This window comes from Hemicordylus capensis, chromosome 3 (assembly GCF_027244095.1).
Source record: "Hemicordylus capensis ecotype Gifberg chromosome 3, rHemCap1.1.pri, whole genome shotgun sequence".
Classification (NCBI taxonomy): Eukaryota; Metazoa; Chordata; class Lepidosauria; order Squamata; family Cordylidae; genus Hemicordylus; species Hemicordylus capensis.
The window spans coordinates 353,588,212-353,601,697 of record NC_069659.1 but is presented as its reverse complement, the minus strand read 5'-3'; the positions used below and the strand labels follow the sequence as shown (position 1 = coordinate 353,601,697).

At 47.1% G+C, this 13,486-nt stretch overlaps 1 protein-coding gene across 7 annotated transcripts in view; it reads left to right on the top strand.

Annotated features, from left to right (window-relative positions):
* Positions 1–13,486, top strand: part of ARMC9 (armadillo repeat containing 9) — a 129,809-nt gene that overhangs the window by 88,265 nt on the left and 28,058 nt on the right. The gene's annotated exons all lie outside the window — the stretch shown is intronic.

Genomic DNA, 13,486 nt, shown 5'->3' with positions numbered 1-13,486 from the left:
AGAAGTCTCTGAATATTTAATTTAAATCAGATTGGAAAATTTGCTGGCTTAAAAAAAATACTATCAAAAAAGTCCTATAAATGGCTTGCTTCATGGCAGAAAATTACAAAAACTTCTGGAACAAACAATATTATATTCATTCATTCATTTATAAATGCACTTATGTTCAAGTTGTTTTGCAACCCAGAAGGTCTGAGTGAGAACTGTGAAGCATGTGTTGTGCTCTTATTTTATTTTATTTTTCTTGTGTGTGAACTGCTCCCCAATAACCCGCAGGGACTTCAGGGTAAATCTGGCCAACATGTGAATGCAGCGCCTCCATTCCAGAGGAGATGTGTGTTAAAGGGTTTTAAAAGCCTTCTGTGAAAAACATCCTGGAATCAAACTTTACCGAATTTGTTCAGAATTCTGAGAAAACAAATATAGACTCACACTGCTTGGTTGAAAGTCACCTTTGCTAATCTGCAGCTAGGGGCCCATTTTAATAATTAGTGTTCTAGTGTGTTCTAGGCATTAAAAGTAGCACAAATATATAGTATTCAGTGTATATCACTATATATTGTGAAGTGTGCATGTGTGTATTCAGTGAAATATATTTCCAGGCAGCATACTTATTTTGAAATATCAGACTTAAATCCTTGGGGGCCTGGGGTGTGTGGAGGCCCTGGACTTCGAGGGGCTGGGGGCCCATTTTAAAATCTCGTCTCTGGGCCCACTCCAACCTTGCTATGCCCCTGCTGCCATTGTGACATGTTCCCCATCTGACCGGACTTCCTGGTTTAAAGATCCGGTGGTTAAGAGTTTTCTGATAGGTTTGACACACATGTTCCTGGTTGATCCGATTATGTCACCGGCCTGGGACTTGTCCGTGGTACTGGCTGGTCTTCTCCAGCCGCCCTTTGAGCCTTTGGCTTCTATTGACCCATGTCCCTTGACCTGGAAGGTTGCCTTTTTGGTGGCCATTACCTCCGCCAGGAGGGTAAGTGAGTTGAGAGCCCTGCGGGCCGACAACCGTACCTACAGTTCCATAAAGACAAGGTTGTACTCAGGACGGATGTCTTTCCTACCTAAGGTGGTGTCTGTGTTTCACCGCTCGTCCCCACTCACTTTACCTGTGTTCTTTCCAAATCCTTCTTCGGATGCAGAGAGACAGCTACACCGTTTAGATGTTCGAAGGGCCTTGTCCTTCTATGTTCAGAGATCTGCTGAGTGGAGGAAGTGTTCCTCCTTGTTTGTTCTATACGATGGGCCTCGTAAAGGACTCCAGGTCTTGGCCCAATCCATGTCCAGGTGGATAGTCTCCACTATTGCTGTGTTATCAATTGACCCATAAGCAGTTGCCTGCTACAGTAAAGGCACACTCTGTTAGGTCCATGGCGGCCTCTGTGGCCTTTGATCATGCGGTCCCGTTGGACTCTATATCTCAGGCAGCTACTTGGGCTTTGCCCCATTCATTTATTCAGCATTATGCTATTGATGTTAGAGCACGAAATAATGCTGTATTTGGCAGGAGTATCCTGCAATCTATTTTCAGCTGAATTTGCTTGTTCTGAAACAAATTTTTCTGGCAGATTACTTGTTGCCTCTCTTCTTCCCTCCACCTTGGGTGCTTGCTTGTTGTGCGCCCATATGTATAGAAGACAGAGACCACGTCGAAAAACTACAGGTTACTCACCTGTAATGTTGGTTCTTCTAGTGGTCATCTGTACTTCTACACGCCCTCCCGTCCTCCCCACAGGGTTTGCTGAAGCTGGCCTCTGTGACTGAGGGGATGAGGAGTGGTGCAGCTACAAATAGCGGCTGGGGGTGGGGTTTCCTCACCAAACAGGAGAAACCGAGCTTGTTAGATTCCGAGGTCTCCGCGCAAGCCCATATGTGTAGAAGTACAGAAAACAAACATATGGAGGGGGCCCTAAAATGCACACACGAGTCAACAGTCTTATCTATGAGGGCTTCAGCGGCAGCCTCTATGGTAGTAGGAGCCTCTCTAATCTGGCTGGATGATTTAATTCAAGATCCCCCCTCAGATCCGGCCAGGTTGCACCAAACACTGTTAAAACTGCACAAGGTGCAAGCATTCATTTCGGATGCTACCCTGGATGGGCTGCATTTTTCATCCAAGGCTGCTACGGCCTCAGTGGTTGGCCGTTGCAACCTCTGGCTTAAATACTGGCAAGTGGATGCTGCATCCAAGACCAACTTGGCCTCCGTTCCATACGATGGCGAAAAGCTATTCGGGAACGCAGCTCTAAATGACATACTAGTAGAGTCCAAAGATAAAAAGAAAGTCATGCCTTCTTCTGCTAAAAGACAGGCTTTCAAGGAAGATGGTCATTTCAACCCTTTCATTCCTTTTGGTCCCCCTTCGGGGGCAGGGACAGAGGGTCAAAATCCCAGCGTCCCTACTGGGGTAGAGCTAGGGCATCTAGGCAGCCGTTTGGGAGTAGGGCCTCCTTCACAGCCCAGTCCAAGCAGCAAGCATGATGGGGCAGGAGAGGTGTCGCCTCTCCTCTCATTGGCGCGCTTGGGAGGCTACCACATCAGACCTATGGGTACTCTCCACCATAAAAGAGGGCTACTCCATAGAGTTGAGCAGCCAGCCGCCTCACAGATTTCTACCAATTCCCTCATCCTGCTGCAAACAAAAGCACCAGGGCCTGCAGGAGGCCAATCACCACCTTCTGGCAATAGGAACCATACAACTCGCCCCACAACATTAGCGTGGTGCGGGATTCTACTCCATAATCTTCACCGTGCCAAAAAAGGATGGTTCACTATGGGCGGTGCTGGACCTAAAACATCTGAACCACTTTGTGCGCAAGCACACCTTCCACATGGAATCGCTAAGATCCATCACAGAGGCCCTACATCATCTGGATCTCCTCATGTCCCATAGACCTCAAGGAGGCCTACTTACATGTACCCATACTCCAGGACAGTCGCCATCCTCTCTGTTTTCTGTACGTGGGGGTTCACTACCAATACAAAGCACTCCCCTTCGGCCTCTCTTCAGCTTCATGAAGGTCCTGGCTTCTGTGATAGCACGCCTCAGATTAGGGGTGTGTGGATTTTTTGGTATCTGGACGATATCCTCATCCAGTTGAAGTCAGATCAGTTGGCCCAGAAGGACCTGCGGACCACTATCCACACGCTCCAATGTCACAGGTTCCTGATCAACGAAGCAAAGAGTCAACTGCACCCGACACACCAGATCCTTCATCTCAGGGTGCTAATAGACACTCAACAAGACAAGCTATTCTTACCGCAAACGCTCACTGGAGTTAGAGTTACACAAGGTACTGGGCTTAGGTCTCTCGCCTCTCATGGACCTGTCCAGACTTCTGGGGCTGATGGTGGTGAGTCTAAAGTCTGTCCCCTGGGGGCGTTTCCATCTGAGACCCCTTCAGTGGTTCCAGCTACCCTTTCATGCAGACATCGCAGTGAAGTCCAACAGGTGCGTATCCCTGCTGCAGAAGGTTCTCCACTCTCTACGCTGGTGGACCACTGCTCCACAGTTGTCGGTGGGAAAGGAATTCCTGAATCCTTCCAAGATCATCATCACCACGGACGCCAGCAAGAGGGGCTGGGGAGCGCACTGCCAACACCGATCCATCCAAGGCAAATGGTCCCCACAAGAACGTCAGCACAATATAAGCTGGCTGGAACTCAGAGCCATTTGCCTGGCCCTATGAGAGTTCGAGACCATGATCCTTCACCGCCACGTGCTCATTCACACAGACAATACCACAGCAAAGGCTCATGTGAACCGGCAAGGAGGAACCAGATTCAAGTCGCTGCAAGCAGAAACAGCACTGCTATTCCACTGGGTGGAACACCGTGTGGTATCCTTGATGGCACATCATGTACAGGGTGACCTGAACATGATAGCAGACTGGCTGAGCCACTCAGACCTCCTTCCAGGGGAATGTCATCTACAACTGGAAGTTTTACTCCACATCACGGAACACTTAGGCCTACCGATGGTGGATCTGTTTGCGACTCCAGCAAATGCACAACTGCCTCGCTTCTTCACGAGGTTTCCCTGCCAACAGGCAGAAGCGGTGGACGCTTTATCCTCACCATGACCGGAGGGCCTTCTTTATGCGTTCCCTCTCACCCACCTACTGGCATGTCTTCTACACAGGGTCAAGCTTCTACGGGCACAACTCATTCTGGTGGCCCCGTATTGGCCACAGAGACTGTGGTTCATGGAGATCTGCAACATAGCCATGGAACCACATCTGCTGCTTCCCATCACACCAGATCTCCTGCAACAAAGGCCGGTCTGGCACCCAGATCCAGGCTGGTTAAGGCTAGCCTAACTGAACAGCAACTTCTAAAACAACATGGATACTTGACTTTGGTCCTCAACACGATGCTAGCGTCAAGACAGCCATCCACCAACAGGATATACCAGTCTACATGGAGAGCTTTCCTGCGATGGTCAGCCCACCACGGGGTCCCCAAGGGGTCCGCCTCTATGACTCATATTCTACAGTTCCTGCAAGATGGACTGGACAAGGGGCTCTCTACTAATACTTTGAAACACCAAGCCACCTCCTTAGTGGACCTAATTTTGGGAACCTCTAAAGGTGCCATTCATCGCCATCCACATCTAAAACGTTTCCTGAAGGGTGCCGCTCTCCTGTCTCCTCTGGTGGTCCATCGTTTCCCTACCTGGAAATTACATACGGTTCTCAAGGCTCTCCAGGGCTCTCCCTCTGAGCTACTGTCCTCAATTCCGCTGCGTATACTTTTATTCAAAGTTGCATTCTATGTGGCCATCACTTCTGCATGCAGAGTGTCTGAACTCAGGGCCCTCTCTGTACATAAAAACCTTTGTATATTTTCAGAGGACTCTATGAAGCTAATTCCAGACCCCCTTTTTCGGCCAAAAGTAGTTTCTCCCTTCCATATGTCTCAGGATGTTATTTTGCCCTCGTTTTGCTCAAAACTAGTTCACCTGGTGGAAAGTGCTTGGCATAAGCTTGATGTCCATAGGTGCCTTAAAGCTTTACATCAAGTGGACAAAACACATTAGAATCTCCAAATCCCTTTTTGTTTCATTATTGCCACGATCCATGGGACAGCCGGTCACACCCGCCACCATAGCTAGGTGGCTTAAGGCATATATAACTCTGGCTTATGAATCACAAAACCTCAGGGCTCCCACCAAAGTGTTTGCCCACTCCACGAGGGCAATGGCCACATTAGTGGCCTTTTCTACGAACACACCCATCCAGGACATTTGCAGAGCAGCAACCTGGCGGGTGCCCTCTACATTTACCAGGCACTGTAAACTAGATGTTTTTGCGTCTGCCCAGGCAGCGTTTGGGAGGGGGGTCCTCCAGCAGGTGCTCACTGCACAGTAATCTCAGGTTGGAATTAGAGTTGTTGTTGTTGTTGTTACATTTATATCCCGCTCTTCCTCCAAGGAGCCCAGAGCGGTGTACTACATACTTGAGTTTCTCTTTCACAACAACCCTGTGAAGTAGGTTAGGCTGAGAGAGAAGTGACTGGCCCAGAGTCACCCAGCTAGTTTCATGGCTGAATGGGGATTTGAACTCGGGTCTCCCCAGTCCTAGTCCAGCACTCTAACCACTACACCACGCTGGCTCTCCCCACACATGAGACGCTCTTGGATCCCTGGCACCAGAGAATAGAGCATTGGTTATTCACCATGAAGGCTCCTTCTTGCTGTGAGGTCCAAGGGTATCTCGACCCACTCTTCTTGCCAGCACCTACTGTCCGGGAACTGGGGTAGTTTTTTATGTGCCATATATTTATATAGATTTTGCAGCTTATTAGGTTTGTTTTTTGACATTGTTCTACCTAGTTTTACCATGTTTTTTTCCTCCTTCATTGATTTACCTTTCACTTCTGGTACTAAAAGAACTGAGGAGGGGATCACTTCTACCAGCCTTAAAAACTAAGCTAATTATCATAGTCCTGCCTTGGAGTCACATGGGTCACATAACCCACATGTGAGATGCCCTTGGACCCCACAGCAAGAAGGAGCCTTCACGGTGAGTAACCAGTGCTCCGGTTCCTATACTTAAGAGGTGGTCCAGAAGGACACCATGGTTGATGGTACTGAATGCCACTGAGAGATCCAGCGGAACCAAGAGGAATGCACTCCTCCTGTCTAGCTCCCAGCGTAGTTCATCCACTAGAGCAACCAAGGCAGTTTCAGTCCCATATCCAGGGTGGAAGCCAGATTGAAAAGGGTCTAGGAGGATAGGAGGAATTCTTTGTAGCCTTGTTATAGGAAAAGGCTGTTTGCTGTTGAAAAATACCATTTTGCCTTTTTAAAAGTCCCCCCGTGCACTTCTGTCCACTGCTCTTTTGTCTGGAGAAAAATCTGCAGCACCTTCAGAAGATGCTGGGAATCGGCCACCAAGACGGCCTCATGGTATGTCTCTAACATTCTGATGTTCTTCATTGCCCAATGAAGGCAACCGCAAAAAAACTGCTCTTGGCTACCTGGAGAAATCATGAAGGGCTGGGGAACTGCAACAGAACCTAGAGAAAGGGGTAGAATTTGGTCAAGGTAGGAATAAGAGGGCCATTTAGCAAAATGAAGCCTCCATGTTCAGGGGTAATATATCTTGGAATACCAAATACTGGGGGCAACAGGAAATGGTATCACCTTTGTGCCTCTCCAGAGGAATCTGGCTGGTCAGTGTTGGAACACTGGACATGATAGAGCCTCGGTCAAATTCAATAAGGAAGCAGTAGCTACTTTTGCTGGTAAGCCACTGCTCAGGCATAGCAAGGCAGTTCTTATGACTTGTGGCTGAGATACAAGTGGGGCCACAGAAGATTGTTGGGCATAGAGCCCCCCCCCGCCTCCGCCTCCTTTAATCTGCCTTTTCTAGTCGGTAGGCCTAAGCTGAAAGGAGTTTAAGATTTTGGCCCTGATATTTTCATAAGCAACTCCGTTCTACAAAATGCACAGGTGTAATCTTTGAATTACAAACTTGGTTTGCAGGGCATGTGCTTCTAAATAGCACCTTCATTGCTTGGCAGGTTCTTGCTTAAAAAACAAACAAACCACCAGAGCAAATAATCAGTTGTTGACTTATCTCAAAGGTTGGAAGCATCCGGTTTGTGGAATGCAGGAAGAAATTACTTACATTGTGAGCTGGAATTGTATAATGAAATGACACCTTTGTGTAACTTGCTAGACTAGAGGAACAGCTGAAGGATGTAGAAGTATCCTGAACTCAGGAGCCCCCGCCCTGTACTAGTAGCTGCAAAGATCCACGTGGCACTCCCCCCCGTCCCATGAAGGAACGTGGGGCACCATCTGCCAGGAAGCTCTCCTGCACAAACCTTGTTGCAAGGAGAGACATCTGTGCAAGAACATAGCGAACAGGCTTGTGCAGGAGAACTTCCTGGGTGTGTGTGCGCGCATGCGCTCCATGGGTATAATGAAATAACCACTGTATAATGAAATATACAGTAGCAACTGCTTCCTTATTGAATTTGACCGAGGCTCTATCATGTCCAGTGTTCCAACACTGACCGACCAGAATCCTCTGGAGGGGCACAAAGGTGATACTATTTCCTGTTGCCCCCAGTATTTGATATTCCAAGGTATATTATTATTATTGTTTACACACTCAGACAGGTGTTATTGACTGGTTTGTTTTACCCAGACATCGAGTCCTTCCCAAGGACCTGGGATGCCAGAATTTTATTGTCAATGTTGTTGCTGTTATTATTTTAGATATCGTCGCAGAATATAGGCCGTTCCCAGTAAAGTTGCTTTTTGTAATTGGCTGATGGTGATTTCTGTGGCCCCGATGGTGTTCAGGTGCTCTTCAAGTTGTTTTGGAATTGCACCTAGGGCGCCAATTACCACTGGGATTATTTTAATTAATATTATTATTTATTCGATTTCTATACCACCCTTCCAAAAATGGCTCAGGGCGGTTTACACAGAGAAATAACAAACAAATAAGATGGAACCCTGTCCCCAAAGGGCTCACATTCTAAAAAGAAACATAAGATAGATACCAGCAACAGTCACTGGAAGTACTGTGCTGGGGGTGGATAGGGCCAGTTACTCTCCCCCTGCTAAATAAAGAGGATCACCATGGTAAAAGGTGCCTCATTGCCCAGTTAGCAAAGTTTTGGTCTTTTTCTGCCACAGCCTTTCAATTTCAATTTGTAGATGTTTGTATTTTGTGATTTTTTTCTATTTATGTTTCTTCTATTCGGCTATCCCCTGGTATTACTATGTCAATTATTTTAACTTGTTTTTCTTTCTTCTCGACTACAGTTATATCCAGTGTATTGTGTGGCAGATGTTTGTCTGTTTGTAGTCAGAAATCCCATAATATTTTTGCATCTTCATTTTCTACCACTTTTTCAATTGTATGGTCCCAACAATTTTTGGCTACAGGTAGCTTGTATTTTTTGCAGATGTTCCAGTGTATCATCCCTGCTACCTTGTCATGCCTTTGTTTGTAGTCAGTCTGTGCGATCTTTTTACAACAGCTGATGAGGTGGTCCACGGTTTCATCTGCTTCTTTACAAAGGTGGCACTTGCTGTTTGTTGTTGATTTTTTGACTTTTGCTCTTATTGCCTTAGTGCCTGTTCTTGTGCAGCCAATATTAGACCCTCTGTTTCTTTCTTCAAGTTGCCATTCTTAAGCCATTGCCAGGTCTTGGTGATGTCTGATTTTCCAGTTGTACAAATATTGACCATGCAGTGGCTTATTTCTCCATTTTTCTGCTTGGTTCTTGACTTGTTCTTTCTTGTAGGCCTGCTTTGTTTCATTGGTGTTGAATAGTTTCGTGTTATTGACCATTTGAAGTGCATCTTCTTCACTGTCCTTGATATATTCTTCAAGGCCTCTTTTCTCCTCCTCTACTGTTTGATGGACTTGCAGCATTCCTCTTCCACCTGAGCTGCAAGGAAGGTATAGCCTATTTACATCACTGCGGGGGTGCAGAGCATGATTGATGGTCATTATTTTCCTGGTCTTACGATCTAGCGGCGTAAGCGACTGCCTTCCTCGGTCCCGCCTTCCTCCAAATGAGGGAGATGGGCTGAGTTCGAAATCAGCCTATCTGCCTCATTTGGAGGAAGGTGGGGCCGAGGAAGGCAGTCTTCCGCCACCTTCTCGCAAATTCTGTCCCTCCCTCCCTCGGTCAGCCAATCCCAGTGCCCATCTCTCCCAACAAGCCTGCCCTTGCCCCAACCAGAGCAGCTTAGCAGTGGCAGCCATTCAGTTCACATGGTTGGAGAGGCAGGAGAGCTCTCGCCGCCCTCCCGCTCTGCTGCCACTCAACGACGGCTTTAAAAGTAAACAAAAAACAGACAAGCCATGCCCCTAGGTGGCCATACCCCCAGCCCCCCTCGGAGTCCCCATCCCAGTTTCAGCCAACCAGTGTTGGCAGTCCTACTCCTCTCCCCCGTCCCCACACTGCCTGCAGGTAGCACAGCTGTCAAGCATGGAGGGAGGCAGAGGAGCCACTCGAGCTGCCTCCTTTGGTGCACAACCCACCCCCACCCCCGCACCCGGCTTGTTTGGACGAGCTGCCGCTGCTGCTTCCTGGAAGAGGTTTCCAATCATTCCGCAGCTGCCCCATTGCTCTAACCATAGAGGCTGCCTTTCAAGTTGTGTAGCAGCCCCCACAGGGCACTAATGCTGACGTAGGGCTGCCCGTCATGTCAACCGTTGTTGTTAGTCGCCACTTTAATTTAACAGCAACAACAAAGCAGTTTACGAAGTAAAGAAGTACAAAAAGCCGTATGGGCATAAGAGGCTGCCTCGTCCTGAGTCAAAATGTCATTCCATCTAGATCAGTATTGCCTACACTGACCTGCAGCAGCTGCTCCCCAGGGTTTCAGACTCAGGGGGTCTTTCCCAGCACTACATGGAGATGCTGCCAGAGATTGAACCTGGAACCCTCTGTATGCAAAGCAGGCAGTCTAACACTGTGCTGTAGCTGCAGCCCCATCCCCTCAATTATAAAACCATTAATTAATTAAAGTGGTAATAAAAACCATGAATAGCATCCACAGCTGTCCTTGGTCTAGAACAGGAATCCTTGGTCTAGAGTAAGCATTTCTAGACAAACACTCCTGTTCCACGCTGCTATGGATGCTATCCAGTATTGTTCATAGTCTCTCAAACAAGGATTTGGAGGATTGTCTGAATTGAGCAGCCTTTCTCCCCACCCCCCACCCCTGCCACATACCTACTTACCTCAGTCCTAGCCCCCCCCCCACACACACAAGTTCTTTGATTATAGAAATTGGGGGATTATTTTAAATTCAGAGAACCTTGGGGGTAAATACAAGTGTGTTGCAGATGTAAAGCCTTTGTCTCAGAGCTAGCTTACACGAGGAAAAGAAAATACCAAGTCATCCCTGCTGAGCTGCCTGGATGGGCTTTTCATAAAACCATTCTGTATTTCCAGTAGATTTAAAATGCTGCCGCCGCCACCCCCTTATCAACAGAGTCTGAACTCCCCTGAGATTTGGGGTGGAATATCACAGGGAAAACTCTCTTAATTTTGCTATTGGACAAGTACAAAAAAAACCTTCCACGTGTATGCCTACACAGGATGAGAAAAATGGACAGCTGCTGAGCGCTTGAGAACGCTTTTGCACCAGAGAAATCACCTTTTCTGCCCCCTCCTTTTTCCTGAGTTAAAAATCAACTCTGAGAGACCTGTAAAAAGAAAAGAACAAAAACAAAACCAACACCCCAGTTTAATTCCATTACTACAGACTGCTTCTGTCTGCGGCTTTTAGATAAACTAAAAAACGCTTAGGTTACAAAAATAGGTTTTCTTTGGTTTCAGTTTTAGGTTATGTTTAGGCATGCTTAGATTTTTACAGAGTCTTTTGCAACACCCTAGGTAGGTTGAGCATAGGCTAGTGTATCTTATTTTAATTACATTGCAGAAAAACAATAATAGAACAGTATCAAGGATATACAAAGCACACACACAAATCAATATAAGTTTCTAACGCAAAATCTGACTAAACAGACTTTCCCCTAAATTAATCTTCCTAAAGCCAAAGGCCAGGCTTCCTATCCTTGAACTCACCAAACTCCTGATGGTAATCAAGCCCCTGTAGTTCTATCTTCCAAGAGCCACAGTCATCCTGTTGCAGCAAACTCCATTACCACATATCCCCCTCCTCCTCCAGCACAGAACTTCCTTTCTTGTTCCCAGAATTCCCAGCAACAGTTCTCTAGGTCCGTCCCCCTAATGGACTGATTGGGCGATTTCTGTAGGTCACCAGCCTGTAAGTCAAGACAAGGGTTCACTTCTGGTTAACTATTTAGAGGGAGGGCAGACTGTTCACTACAAAGTGTAACCTGTATTCGACCTGTATTTTTAAAAAGGAGTTTTCTTAAAATTCAGAGGAGTCTTCTATTTTGTATATAGTATATTCTATATACAGAACTATAACAGTATATTCATCCTCTGTCATTTCTCTCTCCCTTCCTGGCTCTTTTTCTCCCCCCACCTTGTTCTAACTGTGGAAATTTAGATTGTAAGCTTCTTGGGGCAGGGACCTGTCATTTTTGCTTACATTAGTCTGTAAAGCATGAATTATAGTGATGCTGCTATATAAGTAATAATTCACTGGAGAACCTGGAGGGCTGTGACCAGTCACAGTAGACAATATTGGGCTAGCTATAAACATAGCTTCCTATGTTCTTCAATACATTTAATTTTAAACTGTTTAATAGTTTTTATCCTATGAAATTGTTTTAACTTCTTGATTCTGTGAAATGGTTTTTAATTGCCATTATACTTAATTCTCTTAGCCAGCCGCCAGCCATGCATAGGGATGTGGCAAGGCTATGCGTGCCGACGAGGGAGGTACCTGATTGGCTGGGCGCCGGTTGGCTGCTGTTGGCAGCGAGGAGAGGCAGGCAAGGCGGCGATGGCCCGGCCACATTGGGGCGCTGGCGAGCTCGGCCGTGGGGGCGGGGAGATGGCGGCAGCGGGCCCGGCCGTGGCGGTGGGGAGGTGGCGGTGGTGGCGGGCCGGCTGCGGCAAGGAGGCAGCAGCAGCGAGGAGGCAGCAGGGGCCGGCCACCAGGGTGAGGAGGCGGCGGGAGAAGGGGAGGGGCCGGGCTGGCTTGAAAGCCGGCCAGAAACGGGGCAAGGGGGGGGGGGAGTGGGCTGGGGGGGCGTCAGAGACGCCCGGGGGAAGAGAGCGCAGACATTCTGTGCTGGGTCTGCTAGTTTTTACTGGTTTATGTTTGTTGTGTTAAATTGTGTACACTGCCTAGAGTTACACATATCAGGTGGTATATAAATATGATAAATAAATTTACAGGTGGAGAGTTTTGAAAGCACAAGGAGGTTCACAAAGATCCTTTCTACAGGGGAAGTTCATAAAGATCCTTTGTAATGTTTGAGGTAAATCAGGGAATGCATATAATGTGTGCAATGTTCTGTGTATAGAAGTGTCCTGTAGGCTCTTGTGGGAATTTCTTTGGCTAATGCATTAACTATTTTGAAAGAGCATTTTGTTGGGATTCAATTAGAATTTGTTTGGCTGCTTTTCCTGTTCGCACAATGCTCACCTTTGGAGACCAGCGTGGAGTTTGGCCCTCCCAGTTCGAAGGACAGATTTAAATGCCCTTGGTTATAAAAATGGCAGATTGAACCTTAGTATGCTGGTCTTCAGGGTTTATTTATTCTGGCTTTTGTCATTCTAGAAATGATATTAAATTATTTACTATTAAGGATTCATGTGATTGAATCCTTTGATTGGAATTGGGCAGTATTTCTAGAAGGCTTGTAAACTCTTTAGTACACAATCCTCAAAAGCTGCACACTTTTTTTCAAAAGCACATTCAAAGCCTGTGGCAACTGTGCATGGTGTGTGCACACTGCTGCCCTTATGCTACCAACAAATGCTGCCAGCCACCACCCAGTGTTGACCCGCTTCCCTCACAGCAACTTTTGCAGGTGGGAAGGCCAGAGGAGGACAGATCTCCTTCTCTTCCCCGGTTGCCGGGGCCGATGGGTGGAGTGCCGCTGCTGCTGACTTTCTGCCTCAGGCATCCGACTACTTTGGGCCAGCCCTGCATCTGATCCTTTTCACTTTCCTCTCCCCAGCCAGGAGTTGAGAAGAATAGCTATGGAACCATCTCTAGTTGGTCTTTGCTTGCTTTGGGGGAGTGTGGACAGGGGTTTTTCATGGCATCGGGAGTTCAGTCTCGTCTGATCCACGGACCCCGATTACCAGCAATCAGAGGAATGTGTTGGGATGAAAGTTGATGGAAACAACCACAGCAGCCGTAAGAGAACTGGGCTGTTGAGGAGAGAACACACTACCCTAAAGTAATGCCATGTGTCAGAGGCGGTAGAAGCAGCCTCAATGCCGCTGTGTTGGATTGTTCATTGTATGTATGTATGTATTTATGTATTTATTAACATATTTTTATACCGCCCAAAGCTTTTGTCTCTGTTTGGTTTACAACAAAATAAAAACA